Below are 16,319 nucleotides of genomic sequence, written 5' to 3' on the forward strand. Positions count from 1 at the left end.
CCTTTATCTCTCCTTCTATTCTAAATGACAGACTTGCTGGATAAAGGATTCTCGGCTGCATATTTTTTCTGTTTAGCACACTGTAGATATCGTGCCAAGCCTTTCTGGCCTGCCAAGTTTCAAAGGAGAGATCAGTCACGAGTCTTATAGGTCTCCCTTTATATGTGAGGGCACGTTTATCCCTTGCTGCTTTCAGAATTTTCTCTTTATCCTTGTATTTTGCCAGTTTCACTATGATATGTCGTGCAGAAGATCGATTCAAGTTACGTCTGAAGGGAGTTCTCTGTGCCTCTTGGATTTCAATGCCTTTTTCCTTCCCCAGTTCAGGGAAGTTCTCAGCTATAATTTGTTCAAGTACCCCTTCAGCACCTTTCCCTCTCTCTTCCTCCTCTGGGATACCAATTATGCGTATATTATTTCTTTTTAGTGTATCACTTAGTTCTCTAATTTTCCCCTCATACTCCTGGATTTTTTTTATCTCTCTTTCTTTCAGCTTCCTCTTTCTCCATAACTTTATCTTCTAGTTCACCTATTCTCTCCTCTGCCTCTTCAAGCCGAGCCGTCGTGGTTTCCATTTTGTTTTGCATTTCGTTTAAAGCGTTTTTCAGCTCCTCGTGACTGTTCCTTAGTCCCTCGATCTTTGTGGCAAGAGATTCTCTGCTGTCCTGTATACTGTTTTCAAGCCCAGCGATTAATTTTATGACTATTATTCTAAATTCACTTTCTGTTATATTATTTAAATCCTTTTTGATCAGTTCATTAGCTGTTGTTATTTCCTGGAGATTCTTCTGAGGGGAATTCTTCCGTTTGGTCATTTTGGAGAGTCCCTGGCGTGGTGAGGACCTGCAGGGCACTTCCCCTGTGCTGTGGTGTATAACTGGAGTTAGTGGGCGGGGCCGCAGTCCGACCCGATGTCTGCCCCCAGCCCACTGCTGGGGCCACAGTCAGACTGGTGTGTGCCTTCTCTTCCCCTCTCCTAGGGGCGGGATTCACTGTGGGGTGGCGTGTCCCGTCTGGGCTACTTGCACACTGCCAGGCTTGTGTTGCTGGGGATCTGGCGTATTAGCTGGGGTGGGTAGGCAAGGTGCTCGGGGGCTGGAGGGGCAGGCTTGGCTCGCTTCTCCTTAGGTGATCCACTTCAGGAGGGGCCCTGTGGCAGCGGGAGGGAGTCAGATCCGCTGCCGGAGGTTTGGCTCCGCAGAAGCACAGAGTTGGGTGTTTGCGCGGAGCGAGCAAGTTCCCTGGCAGGAACTGGTTCCCTTTGGGATTTTGGCTGGGGGATGGGCGGGGGAGATGGCGCTGGCACCTTTGTTCCCCGCCAAGCTGAGCTCTGCCGTCCGGGGGCTCAGCAGCTCTCCCTCCCTTTGTCCTCCAGCCTTCCCGCTTTCCGAGCAGAGCTGTTAACTTATGACCTCCCAGACGCTAAGTCGCGCTTGCTGTCGGAACACAGTCTGTCCGGCCCCTCCGCTTTTGCCAGCCAGACTCGGGGGCTCTGCTTGGCCGGCGAGCCGCCCCTCCGCCCCGGCTCCCTCCCGCCAGTCCGTGGAGCACGCACCGCCTCGCCGCCCTTCCTACCCTCTTCCGTGGGCCTCTTGTCTGCGCTTGGCTCCGGAGACTCCGTTCTGCTAATCCTCTGGCGGTTTTCTGGGTTCTTTAGGCAGGTGTAGGTGGAATCTAAGTGATCGGCAGGACGCGCGGTGAGCCCCGCGTCCTCCTACGCCGCCATCTTCCCCTTTTTTATTAAGTTTATTTATTTTTGAGAGCGAGAGAGCAAGTGAACAGGGGAGGGGCAGAGAGAATCCCAAGCAGGCTCCACGCTGTCATCACAGAGCCTGATGGCAGGTCTCTAACAAATGAACTGTGAGATCAGGACCTGAACCAAAACCAAGAGTCAGACACTTAACCAGATGCTTAACCGATTGAGCCATCTAGGTGCCCCAAAAGGTTATTTATTTTTGAGACAGAGAATGAGCAGGCGAGGGGCAGATAGAGAGGGGGACAGAGCATCCAAACAGGCTCTGAGCTGACAGCGGAGAGCCTGATGTGGGGCTCGAACTCACAAACCATGAGATCATAAGCTGAGCCAAAGTCAGACACTTAACCGACTGAACCACCCAGGTGCCCTCCCTTTAACCCTTGTATAAAGAAGCTTCCACCCTTATCCATTCACTGTCTTCCCTACTGCCATATATGATTACTTACTTTCATCCTTCTCAGCATTTCACATTATTTACAACAGTACTTCTTCCCCTTTGAATTTTGTCCTTCATTACTCCTCTGTCCTTCTAAACACAGTGGTTCTTCTTGTTCTGCAATCCCACATACAATTAGTGTTCTTGTTCTGTCTTTGGTTCCTGCACTTTTCATGTTATAGGCTCTCTTTGGGCCAGCTCATGTACTTCCACCTATAAGCCTTTAATTACCAACCCTGAACTAACGAGTACCAATTTATATCTTGAGACCGATCCTCTTCTTGAGCCTCTTCCCCATAGAGGTGACTTTATGAAACATGACTACTTGTTTGTTTCACAGGCACCTTAAACTAAATGTGAGTTCTTCTTCACTTCCTCTACACTCGCCTCTTTTTCCTCCTTTTCTCCTGGGCTAGTACCACCATCCCCCCAGTAGAAATCTGGGATCTTCCAAGATGTGTCTCTTTCACTCATGTACATGTCAGACAGGATCTGTGTCCCATTCATCCTTGTGTTCTCTGTGTCATTTGTTCCCTTTAACATAATTAGGACATTGATCTCTAGTTAATGTATGCTCCATAAATATGTGGATAAAAAGAGGATCAAACTGATAAAAGGGGCAGTTTCTGAAAATTAACAAAGACTGTTCAGATAGATTTAAAGGCTTAGTAGTTACCAGGAGGACAGATAATCTGCAAGAAGGAGAGCCCATTGGATCAGAGAGCTGCTGCAGGTAGATACATTGCAATAAAAGCATAATGGCTCATGACATTTTAATATGAAGAGATAGAGATAATAAATTTCATACAGTACTGAAAATCCATATCTGGTGCAACAGTAAAGCCTAATAAGAAGAGAGATCTGTGGTAGAATTTCAGAGTCTGCTATATAACCTTGGGTGTTTAGCACACTGCCCATATAGAATCTTGATTCTCACCTTTCTTCCAGGGCATAGGGCTTCAAATATTCATTTGTGAGTTGGTTCTCCCCAGACTGGAACTAAACATTTGGTGATAACCTGATTTGGTGCTGCATTAGTCTCCCAGGGCTGCCATAACAAATTACCATGAACTTGGTGGCTTCAAATAATAATTTATTATTATCTCATGGTTCTGGAGATTAGAAGTCTGAAATCAAGGTGTTGGCAGGTCCATGCTCCCTCGGAAAGCTCTACAGAAGATTTCTTCTTTACTTCTTTCCAACTTCTCATGGGTGCCAGCAATACTGCATCGTTTCAATCTCTGCCTCTGTCATCACATGGACTTCTCTAAGTGTGGCTTCATGTCTCATCTCCTTTTAAAAAGCCACCAATCATTGGATTTAGGGCCCACCCTCATCCAGTCTGACCTCATCCTAACTAATTGCATCTGCCCCCAAAATGTACTTTTCTAAAGAAGGTCACATTCTGAGTTTCCAGGTGGACATGAATTCTGGGAGGACACTATTCACCCCATTACATGCCTTTGATAGCTACCAGTTTATTGAAATTCATCCTTTGCTGTCTGTAAACATGAAATGGACCTTTTAAATATTTTTCCTTTGCCAACAAGCATAATGTTATGAGTTGTCAGTGGGAGGCTCTGGAGAGACTTTGCAGGGGAAAGGGGCTTCCCTTCCTGGTTCTGGTGTGCTGACTCTACAGACTCAGCATGTAGCTCTCCTGGATCCAGCAGGAGATTGCCCTGGCAGCAATTTTCTCCTGCACCCTCATGGGCAGTTTCATAGCAGAGTACCTCTAGTGAGATAACCTCCCAGTAAATGACTTTTGCTTGCACTCTGGAGAAAAGACTTCCAGCAAGTTCCATTACCCTGGAACAATAGAGACATATCTGCTATGTGGTGAGCCATGGCCATGCAGTGTAGAGGAGACTTCTAATAATCAGGCTGATACTCCATGGATATAAATCAGTCTTTTAACCTAGTAATCCTGTGCTTGCTCGGTGAGCCGTAAAGTGGCCACAATGGCAGGGATGGAAGCTATGCATGGGGTTCAAAAATGTGGACTTCCCCTACCCAGTGCTGACCTGTCTAACATTACTGCTGAGTACTTAATCTGTCAACTGAAGAGACCAACAGGAGGCCCCTCATATGGCACCACTTCCCGTGGGGACCAACCAGCCACCTGGTGGCAGACTGATTACACTGGGCCTCTTTTTTCATAGAGGAGGCAGAGAGACATCCTCACTGAATATACATGTTTTCTGAACATGGATTTGCCTTCCCTTAACATAATCCTTCAGCCAGGCGTACCATCTGTGTACTTGCAGAAGTATTTATGGAATGCTTTATCCATCGTCTTGGTATTCTGCACAGCATTGCCTCTTATCTAGGAGCTCATTCCTCAGCAAAGGAAATACGGCATGGGGCTTATGCTTATGGAATCATCTGGTATTACTCACATATTCCATCACCTAGGAGCAGATGGCCTAATTTAAAGTTGGAATGGCTCATTGAAGCCTCAGTGGTGGTGCCAATTGGGAGACAATACCCCAAAACAATGTGATTCTGTCTCACAGAATACAGTAGATGCTTTGAATCAGCAACTGTTATATAGTGTTTTCTCTCTCATAGCCAGAACACATGGATCTGGGCATCAAGGGGTAGAAGTGGGAGTGGCTGCTCTCACTCTTAAACTCAATAATCCATTTGCAGAATTATTCTTCCTGCCCCAGAAACCTTGAGCAATGCCGTTATGGAAGTCAGTCTCCAAGGGAGGAATGCTTCCACTAGCAGACACAATGGTTCAATTGAATTGGAAAGTGAGAATGCCTCCTGGACATTTTAGACTTCTTAGGCCATTGAACCAACTGGAAAAAAAAAAAAAAGTCACTCTAGGTGAGGTGCGTAAACTTGAGTTGCTGTACAATGCAGATAAGAAGGACTATGAAGCCAAAAGAGTTGCCCGGAGGTGCCTACGAGTGAAGGTTTGGATCACTCCAGCTGAATTTCTGGCTGAGGATGGGGGAAATGTGGACTGGGTAGCGGAAGAAGGAAGATGGAGATATCATTGACAGCCTCACAGCAAATCACGGAAACCGTGACGGTAATAGCTTTGTATATTTCCTGTTTGTTTATTATATATGTTGTTTATTTTATGTGCCAACCATTTTCTTCTATTTCCTTCCCATTGCTATTTTATGTATGTATAGGGGAAAGCTAACTTCACAATTTATTCATTAGGTAACAGAATTTGAGGAGTGGGACGCTGCCAGAATTTGAGGAGTAATTAAGATTATCAGTGATGGATACATTGACTGTTGGGACTGTGCTCTCCATATTTTGAGGAAAAGGTAAGAACTTTACCTTTACAACTACTAGATAGTTGTATTTTGTCACAAGAAAAATTGGAATTGTGTTATTGATGTACAAAAGTTCAAAAATGTATGGAAGGGTGCACATGGAAGCTGAATAGCGAGAGGGCTAGCCTCATTTGTATCACTGCTTTTGCTTGAGCTGTTCTTTCAAATTTGAGACATGCCTTATTTTCACCATGAAGTTTCTTCCAAATACCTTACCCTATAGTGATTTTCCCCTCTCATGTCCCTGAAGAACTTGACTACATCACACATTTAGCACCTAATTATACTCTGAATGTAATTTTCATCTAATTATTTGATGTATTATACTGCCTTTCCACCAGTTCCAGCCCTCTAGATCCTGAGCTCTTTTAGGACTGTGTCTGTCTCTCTCTCTTTTTTTTTCATTATCCATCAAAAACACACGTATGAATATGCACTCAATGATTACCTCTTAATTAAATAGCTGTCCTTCCTCACTTGCTGCACTGGTTAATGTGCTTCTTGCTCCAAATTCAGTTTCAGTTAATATTGTGTTTCCCAACCTCATTTGACTGAAGAGTACTTTTTAAGTTTATTTGTTTTTGAGAGAGACAGAGACGGTGTGAGCAGGGAAGAGACAGAGAGAGAGGGAGAGAGAGAGAATCCCAAGCAGGCTTCACGCTGTCAGCACAGAGCCTAATGTGGGGCTCGAACTCACGAAACCATGAGATCATGACCTGAGCCGAAACCAAGAGTCAGAAGCTTAACTGACTAAGCCACCTAGGTGCCCCAACTAGAGGGTACTTTTGACATTAATATGCAATTTCTCAAAACCACTTGGGAATTAAACAAAATTTCATCCTGGGTGGCCCAGTCCGTTGAGTGTCTGACTTTGGCTCAGGTCATGATCTCATGGTTTGTGAATCTGAGCCCCACTTCAGATCTTCTGTTGCCCCTCTCTGCCCCTCCCCCACTTGCACTTTCTCAAAAATAAATACGCATTAAAATTTTTTCATCAGTTTTTGTTTGACATGTAGCAATGACTTATGTAAAATATTTTATCATTACATATTTTATCATTACATTCTTTAAAAGATATACTCTATAACATTTGTAATTGGACTTTTTCCCATTACTTAAAAATAATTATGTAAAAAGAATTAAAATGACATACTGTAGTTCTTCAAAAAATTAAAAATATTGTATGATCCAGTAATTCCACTTCCATGTATAATCTTAGAAGAATTGAAAACAGAGTCCTAAAGAGATATTTGTACACCCATGGTCATAGAAGCATTATTTACAATAACTGGAAGGTGAAAGCCAAACAAGTGTTTACTGAGAGATGAAGGGATAAACAAAGTGGCGTTTGACATGCAATGGAATATCATTCTGACACATGCTGTGACATGAATGAATCTTGAGGCTATTATGCTAAGTGAAATAGGTCAGTCACAAAAAGACAAACACTATGTAATTCCACGTATATGATTGGAATCAATAGAGTAGTGAAATTCATAGAGATAGAAAATAGAATGGAGGTTGCCAGGGGAGGGGGAATAGGGAGCTGTTGTTTAATGGGTACAGTTTCAGTTTTGCAAGATGGAAAGAATTCTGGAGATTGTTTGCACAACAACATGAGTATCAACTGTACACTGAATAGTTAAGATGGCAAATTTTATGTTATGCATATATTACCATAATTTTTAAAAATCCAACAGTGTATAAAATGAAATTTTTAGAGAATATTATTTAGAAACCAGTAAAAGAATACTGACAGAAATTAAAGATAACCTAAATAAATGGAGTGATATCCTGTGTTCATGGGTTAGAAGACCTGATATTGTGAAATGACAATTTTTTCTAAAATTATCTGTAGATTCATTGCAACCCCAGTAAAAATTGCAGCACTTTTTCTGGAAATTAAAAAACTGATACTAAGGTTTGTATGGAAATGCAAAGAGTTAAGAGGAGCCAAAACACTCTTAAAGGAGAAGAATGAGGTGGTAGGGTTTGCCCTGTAGGCTCCCAAGTTGCATTAAAAGTGTGCAGTAACTAAAACAGTGTAGCATTAATGTAGGGATAGTAAACATATCAGTGGAAGAGATTAAAGGTTCCAGGAATAGATTCCCACATACATGGTTATTTGATGGTTGACATGAACAGTGCTGCGGAATAGTGGGTGAAAGATGGTCTTTTATAAATGCTGTTGACTCAATAAAGTATCTATATAGAAAAAGTAGATAAAAATTTAATCCTTACCTTACAGCATATACAAAAATAATTTCCAAGTCAATTGTAGACCTAATTGTGAAAAGCAAAACAATAAAGATTTTGGGATGCAATATAGAAAAGCATCTTCAAGGTATTAGAATAGGGAGTGATTTTAAAAACAGGACACTAAAAGCAGTAGTCCCAAAGGGAAAAATTATAAACTGGACTTATAAAAATTCTGAACTTCTATTCATCAAAAGACCAAAAAGGCAAGACCAAAAAAGATGATTATTGCTGTACAAAAAATGAGAGGGTAAATAATCTCATTTGAGCGGTAACACTGAAGATAGCTCCAATAATTTTTTTTCCTTCCTTCTTTCCTTTCTTTTTTAAGGAAGCTCTGTGCCTAACATAGGGCTTGTAGTCATGATTGTGAGAGCACAAGTCACATGCTCCACCAACTGAGCCAACCAGGTGCACTGCTCTAATGATTTTTAAAAGTAGTATTGTTGGAGGTTCCAGATTTAAAAAAAAAAAAAATTGAAAGGACCTTACTACAGTGTCAGTAGAGAGTTTGAGCATTAGTTTTGATAAGTACTTAGAAAACTAGCAAATAGAAAATGAAGCAGCATTATGATTTTGCAGGAGCAAAAATGCACAAGGATGTTACCAGAAAGAACATATAATTATACAATACTTCCTGGTTCATCTTCAAACAGTATTTATGAAATCAAAATCATAATACGGTAAAGATGATTCATTAATATCGTATTGTAACTCTATTTAGATATAATGTAGTTATGTTTAAATATAGAGTAATAGTACGTTAAAGTTAAACATAGAATAACATATTTATATTTAAATATATTTTTATTCATTAGCTCTGTATTGTAACTATTTAGGAAAGGAGGAGGTGATAAGGGAAAGAAGTAAATCCGTCTTCCCAAGTGGTGATATAGTGTTCTTTGCTCTCTTCTCCACAAGAGGGCACAAGGTGAATAAGATTTTCAACTCCATTGTTTCATTGGTGGCTTTTGGCTGTTACCAGCCAAGCACCATGTACTTCCGTTTTGGTATTGTGTTCATACTGCTATTGTTAATATCTAAGCAACCATCTTTGAGTCCTGGGCGCTGTTAAAGGGATGTCCAGACAAATAAGGCGTGATTCAAAGCATTCACAATCTGATGGGGTCACAGAGGGGAAAAGAACAGTACATTTGGAGGGCATGCTAAGGGCCCAAGGAGTCCCACAGACCATGAGTTGGGGGTGCTTCTCTGAAGAGGTTGGAATGGTGGGGTGGGGGTGGGGCAATGTCAGTGATGCATTTGGATGAGGCAGTGGGGATGGGATAGCCTGCACATGGAGAGATCACCTGGGAGCGCTGAGGGCCATGGGAATGCAGGAAATAGTACACTAGAAGACTGGGGGTGGGGCTGAAAGGTTTCACCACCAAGACTCTGCCTGCAAACTCTGGGCAGAGTCAGGTCTGTTCTCCCTTCTGTGCCCCTTGCAGCCTGCTATGTTCCCTCAAGGCCCCATGACTTCCACACACATACCCTGCCCTGCCAACCCCCATGGCTGTCTTTGGGTGTACGTCACCCTCTCACAGAGGCCATTTCCTTGTCCAGGGCCCTTTCCTCTTAGAGACTGGAGCTTTCCTTCAGGCCTCTCCTGCTCATCTGAAGGTTTGCTCTCATATATCAAACCTAGGCTAACTTATGCAGGACCTCTAAGCTCTTGTGACCTCTGACATGGTTGTTGTTCTTCTTAGCCTATTTCCTTCCTTGAGACTCCCTGGTCTCTTACTCTCTCCTCTCCCACCACCAGCATTGTCCTCCTTCTTTCCCCATGGTATGACATCTGTCACCTGGTTAGCTCACCTCTCTCAAGGCCTGGAAACAGGCTGACTCCCAGGATCCACGGGGTTCTCTTGAATATGGCTGACACTGTTTCCACATCTCCATTTTTCCTTTTGTGGCCTCTGCACGCCCTACTTTTGGGATCTCAATTGAATTCAAGCAATGGCTCTGCTCCTGAACTCTGGACTTGAGAAATAGAAAAGGCATGTAACTACCCTTTCAGGTGTTCCTAGGAGAGGATTTTTAACTGAGCTTGTCTTCCGTGCAGTATAATGGTGTCATGGAAATCACACCAAACTAGGGATCATAATGCACAGGCTGTCCTCCTGGTGCTGTCCTTCCTGGCCAGGGCACCTGGGGCAAGTGAATTTACCTCTTGGAGTCTCAGTTTCCTAGCCTGTAAAATGAAGGCAATGGTGAGGCAACGGTAATTACCTCATAGGAATATCTTGAGAAATAAATGAGGTAATAAATGAAGTAGTATTTCCTAAGTGTCTACCCTAAAAAATGTAGCTGTTATTATTACTACTATTATTTCTTCCTCTGTGAAAGTCAAGGGAAGACTGAATGATCTCCAAGAGGCTCCTTCTAAGTTGGTCAAATATGACTTGCCATATGTGCTGATCATGTTTTATAACTCAGTCCTTATAGCTTCTCTGATCTCCTTTCCTTCTCTGGCAGCTCCCACCTCATCCCAGTCCTTAGAACACCTCTGTAAACATGTCTTTGTGCTAAATTTCTCTCTGTTTGAAAGAGTGAGTTGTTTCAGTGCTAAGTGCAGTGGCTTCACCATCTGGGGAGTCAGCCCCAGGCACCTGGGGCACACAGACCAAACCGGAGGACTCATTACCATTTCTGCTCACATTTGAGTTTCTAGGTATGAAAATGGGCCAAAAGATGCCATATTGGTTGCCGTGACAAACCACCTGTTGTATACAAATGTTTTTATTTCTATCCTGGAGCAAAATCTCATACAGCCTGCAACGGGGGCAGCTTTTCTGGGCCTGAGGAAGGGCTGAACCTTCAGTGATGTGTTAAACTGATCCGGTTGCCCAGTCCTCTTTAGGACATGTCTGGTTTTTGGCTTTTGCTGACTTCCTGCTGCAGAAGAACAGCAGCCGTGAGCAACAATAGCAGCCACAAGTAAACTGGTTGTTCACTGCACGTGCAGTCAAGCATGGCAGGATTTGAAAGTGGAGCTAGAGTTGGCCCAGTTCAGGCTGAACGATGGGTGCTGCTTTCCCAAATGATGGTCAAGACTACTTACAAAGGAGGTTTCCAAAAATTGGTTCTGTGATGCCAGCTAACCTCTTTTTTTTTTTTTTTCAATATATTAAATTTATTGTCAAATTGGTTTCCATACAACACCCAGTGCTTATCACCAGCTAACCTCTTATCTCTGGCCTAGAAAAGAGGTTTAAGAGCTGCTGGTGGTGCTGGCCTCAGCCTATGTTGTGGAAGAAGGAATCAGGGGGGCTGCATGGGAGGGGCCTGTGCTCCCACAGTTTGTAGGAGCACAGGGAATATGGATTTTCCAAGGATCAGGCTTGGGTCACTCAAGTGAGAAAGCTGGCATGGGATTATTTGATATCCCAACCAAGAAGGCTGCCTGACGAGCAGGACCCCACAGCAGAGTAAGGTCGGAGACTCCATCAGACACATAAAGGTTGAGGAACGGGTCTTGAGTGACTGGCCGGGAAAAGATCCCCAGACAGTGTGGAATCTCTAAAAACCCCACAAAATTACCTCAGGGAGGAAAGCGCTTGTTTCATGGGGACAGCTGACGACAGATCATCAATGGAATTCCAAGTCGTGTGAGAGCTTTCCTGCCCTACTTTCGCCTCCACCCTGGGTGGGGTCAAAAACCAAGGCAAAGGGTGGAGTGAAAGTCATGAAAGAGGTTGGAGAGAAAAGAAGAATCTATCAGGATTTTCCCCTGCAGGTGACCTGGCAGAGGAGGTAAAACCCAGCCCAAACATGAAGTTTAAAGTTTATTATTATTATTATTATTATTATTATTATTATTATTATTACCACCACACTTTAATGATTCTGCAGTGACTAGAGAGCCTTTTGTTACTCTTAGGAGTTTCCCAAGTGTCTCTCCACAGGGCACGGAAGAACCAACCCCACCGTAGGGGAAAAGAGTGATACTCTCTGACCCCCATTTCCATGAAGCCTGTTTGCTCCACAGAAAGGCCAGGCTGGCATTGGATGCCAGAGTTAGGAGTCCATGGAGTGGCCATAAGGAGTGGCAGCAGCTCTGGGCTTTATTCTCTTGTCGGATCCTGCCCCCAAGAGTGTTCCTGTCCTACTCCTGGGAGCAGAGGGCTTTCACTTCTCCCAGAAGCAGTGGATCTCACCCAGAAAAGCTTCAAATGGGATGGGGGAGTAAAGGAGAAGGGGGAAGATGTGAAATAGGCTGTTCAGAGGAAGGGGATGTGAACTTGTCTAAGGAGTATGGTGAACTTGGCTGGCAGGACTGGTGCTCATTTGAGATCTGTGGAAGAACTTTCCCGGCTGTGACACCACTGTCTCTGTTACCTGCTCCTCAGGTCTGATGGCTGAATGGTTCTGGTTAACCGGCACTGGGGTAGAGAAAAGCTGCAAGGTGATGAAGGATAGCGGAAGGCAAGTGGTGATGTGCTAGACCACAGATTGTCCAAGCCAGATGAGGAAGAAAATGAAACATTGGCCCTGCACTCCATGTCCTGTGGGTCCAAGTATTGGAGCTGGGATTTTGCAGAGTGGGAACCACAGGAGATGATGGCTTTTGAAGGTGGTACATTCACTTATGAAAATAAGATCTGGGGTTAAGCTGTGGGCATTGGTAGCGAGCTGTTCTGGAGGGAGTGGATGGTTGTGGAGATAATGAAGGACTGAGAAGCCAGAGTTTGGTGTTTCATCCATGGTATGGAAGGACAGCAGAAGGGTGGAGAGGACTGGGTCAGTCAGTCAGGGGCTAAAGTCACTGCATAATAAGGAGATGAGTAGAAATCAGCCACAAGGAGAGTCATATGTGATAGAGTCTTCAGGGCATGAACATTTAGGGAGCTCCACTGCAAGGGAGGGGAAATAGATTGGAAACAGATCTGGATGGTTGGAGTGACTGGAAGTCTGCAGTTTTATCCAGCTAATAAGCTCTAGTCCTTTCACCACACACACACACACACACACACAGGCTCAGCTGAGCTGACCAGGGTCTGGAGCAGACTGGTCTAGAACAAACTGACCTTACCCCCTACCCCCATCACTGATGCCCTCCAAGGGGTCTTAAGACAGGATGTGCTGCAGAGGGAGTGAGGCAGGTATGGCCTGGCATGGTTTCCCTCAACCCTTCTGCCCTCCATCCTTCATTTGAGGTAGACAATTATCTGCCTGGTGCAGGGGCTGGCAAAGTGCCACATCAGTGCTCTCCAAGTGGCTCTTCATAGCTGATGGGTGGCTGAGGCTGGCAATTAGACATAATCATGTTTGATAGGTCCTGGTGTTTGAACCAGCAGCCATAGAAGGATAATGTCCTCCATCATTTCTCTGTATGACATACGCGTGTATAAAGCAAGCTGGAACAAATGCATCCGAATGGCTCATTCCCCCCAGGGAGGGGAGTTTCAACACATAAATCATACTTCTCTTAGAACTTTGAGACAATGAAGCCTTATTCAGTGCTCTAGCTTGATATACTGCTCTGTGCTTGCCTGAAATATCAGATGTTATAATTTGTTTGTGGGAATGCATTGCCTTTCATATTTTACATTTCCCCTATTCTGGATCCACAGTGATACTGACTTGTCGGTGTTTAGGTGCCACACCTGGAAGCAGCAGCCATGTCATTAACATCCCCATTCTCTTCCAACTAACCTATAGCAATCTGCTCAGGGTCTAGTCCAAGGCCTGGCACACACCCCCGGTCTACAGAGTCTTCATTCTTCACTCCCATCCCTCCATCAAGGTTGAGGTCCTCAAAGCCACAGGAGCCCATGAGTTCTACTGGAAGAAGAGAAGGGGTTGGGACAAAGCCTACAGGACCATCACCAAAACCGAGAAGGAACACAAAGAGGGGCAGAAAGCGAGTGGAGGGGTGAAAGAGAAGCGGGGGAAGAGAAGGGTATGGGTCTGCAGTGTCAGACACTGCCCATGTAAGCAGGACAAGACCTAAAGGGCAATTGCAGGAGCTGGTGAGAGATGCTCAGGGAGGCTTGGGGTGGGGTAGAGAAGCCAGATCACAATCAGGCTAGGTGTGAAGAAGCAGAAGAGGCAAGTGCAGACAGTTCTTTCAACAACTCTGGCTGAGAAAGCGTGGGGAGAAACGGGGCAATAAGTGCAGGGAAGGTGTCTTTATGATGGGTGAGGTTTGAGCAGTGACGAAAAGCCTGCTTTGTGTTTAAATGCTCCTTGGTTGTAGCATGTTAAGCCAAGGTGGTAATGAGTCAGTCATTGGGAGGGACACTGATGGAGTTCCACCTCTGATAAGACTGTTATCACACCTGATGACATGTATATCATAGGGCCAGTGGTTCTTAGCGAAAGTCCCACTCTAGGATCGTCTGGGCTGGCGAGTGTCCAGTATCTGATTATTTGCAAGCACTACAGGTGGATGGCAAAAAAAAAAAAAAAAAAAAAAAAAAAAAGTATAAATAAATAACAAGGAAAGAGGAGAAAATAACTCAGAAAAATCTTCATGTAACTGAAAATTACTTCTTTTTAAAATTTTTTAAAAAGTTTATTCACCTTGTGAGAGAGAAAGCACAGGAGGAGCAGGGAGAGAGAAAGACAGAGAATCCCAAGCAGCGTGGAGCCCAATGCGGAGCTCAAACCCATGAACAATGAGATAGTGACCTGAGTAGAAATCAAGAGTCCGATGCTCAACCAACTGAGCCCCTCTTTTGTTTTAATTTTAAAAGGTTTGATTTTTAATTTTTTACAATATATTATAAATATCTATCCTTATAAATAGCAAGTGCTCAATAAAATTATTTTAAAAGGCTGCTTTATGTATTCTGTACTATAAATATATCATAATTTATTTAACAAACCTCTATTATCATACATTTAGTTTGTGTTTTATTTTGTTATCAATATATATCTCTACATCTATTCCCATATCTGTTTTTAAACTTTTTTTAATGAAAAATTACTGGCAAACACAAAAGTAGAGAGTAGGGTGGCAAGTTACCACTTATCCATCATCCAGTTTCAATAATTATCAAAATATTGACTTTTTAAAAAATGTTTATTTCTTTTTGAGAGAGAGAGAGAGAGAGAGCGAGCAGGGGAGGAGCAGACAGAGGAGTACAGAGGACCTATAGTGGGCCCTGCACTGTCTACAGCCAGCCTAACGTGGGGCTTGAACTCAACGAACCATGAGATCGTGACCTGAGCCAAAGTCGGATGCTCAACCGACTGAGCCACCCAAGCACCCCAAAAATTACTTCTAAAAGTCTACCAACACCAAAAGTTAACTATATTGGATTTAAAAACAAGTATCAACCCCCCCAGAGCTCTGAAGAGGCTTGCGTAGAGCCCAAGTGTTCTATGGATATCCTAGGGGAATGATCCCAATTTTAGGAGATAGGCAAGCTATAGTTAGAGTGTATCTGATGACTAGAGACACCTAGTCATAAGCACATAAACACATGCATCAGTCCCGGGGAAAAAGAGGGTGTGGAGGTTGGCACTTGCTGCTTATAGGCAAAAGAGGTTAACTTGGAAAAAAGTGGGTCTATTTTATTGCACTATAAGTTATCAGAGAATGATTTCAGGATGGTGAATGTCTTGGTAAAAATGTGATCAAATGACATCATGCCTCAAAAAACAAACAAACAAACAAACAAACAAACTAAAATTAAGGGGCACCAGGGTGGTTCAGTTGGTTAAGTGTCCAACTCATGATGTCAGCTCAGGTCATGATCTCATGGTTCATGATGAGATCGAGCCCTGCATCAGTCTGTGCACTGACCTTGCAGAGTTGGCTTGGGATTCTCTTTCTCTCTCTCTCTCTCTCTCTCTCTCTCTCTGCCCCTTCCCTGCTCTCTCTCTCTCTTAAAATAAATAAACTTTTTAAAAAGGCACAATTAAAATTTAATTAATTAAAATTAAAATTGAATAGAATGAGTAACTGATAAACTGAAGCACATAAATTGTGTTTTAAAAGGGCAGAATTCTGCCCCTCACCAAGGTGGAGTAACAAGAGACTGCATTTGTCCTCCTACCTGAAACAGCCAAAAAAAGAACAATGAACAAACTATACAAAACAATTGTTTTGAAGAGATTGGACCTCAGGTGACCAATGACAACGTTCCCTGAGATAAGGGAAACAGATAACTATTCTAAGCTTATTTGAGAGTTTTCAGGTGACAGTACAGAGAAGGGGACCCAAGCAAAGTAAGACCCAGCTACATGCTGCCTCCAAGAAACCTACTTAATATAAAGACATAAACAGAGGCAGAAAGCAAATTGGTAGTTTCCAGGGGGGGAACTAGGAGAAGTAGGAAGTAACTACTTAACAGGTACAGGGTTTTCTTTGGGGGTGATGAAAATATTTGAGAACTAAATAGAGGTAGTGATAACACAACATTGTGAGTATACTAAATGCCACTGAATTGCACACTTTAACGTGGTTATCTTGATGTTACGTGGATTTTACCTGGAAAACAAAACAAAACAAAACAAAACTGATCAGGCACACAAGAGAACAAAACAATATAAGTGATAATTAGCAGAAACCAGACACCCATAGGAGATCTAGAGAATGAAGTGATAAAACTCAGACTTT

At 43.3% G+C, this 16,319-nt stretch overlaps 1 long non-coding RNA gene across 4 annotated transcripts in view; it reads left to right on the forward strand.

Annotated features, from left to right (window-relative positions):
• The window catches only part of LOC132665920 (uncharacterized), a 77,963-nt gene that overhangs the window by 11,393 nt on the left and 50,251 nt on the right, over window positions 1–16,319 (forward strand). For all 4 annotated transcript variants that reach the window (XR_013551241.2, XR_013551242.2, XR_013551239.2 and 1 more), the window contains one exon: window positions 5,373–5,482. This is a non-coding gene — a long non-coding RNA (uncharacterized LOC132665920). The remainder of the gene's footprint in view (window positions 1–5,372; window positions 5,483–16,319) is intronic.

Source organism: Panthera onca, chromosome D3 (assembly GCF_046562875.1).
Source record: "Panthera onca isolate mPanOnc1 chromosome D3, mPanOnc1 haplotype 2, whole genome shotgun sequence".
In the NCBI taxonomy this organism is placed as follows: domain Eukaryota; kingdom Metazoa; phylum Chordata; class Mammalia; order Carnivora; family Felidae; genus Panthera; species Panthera onca.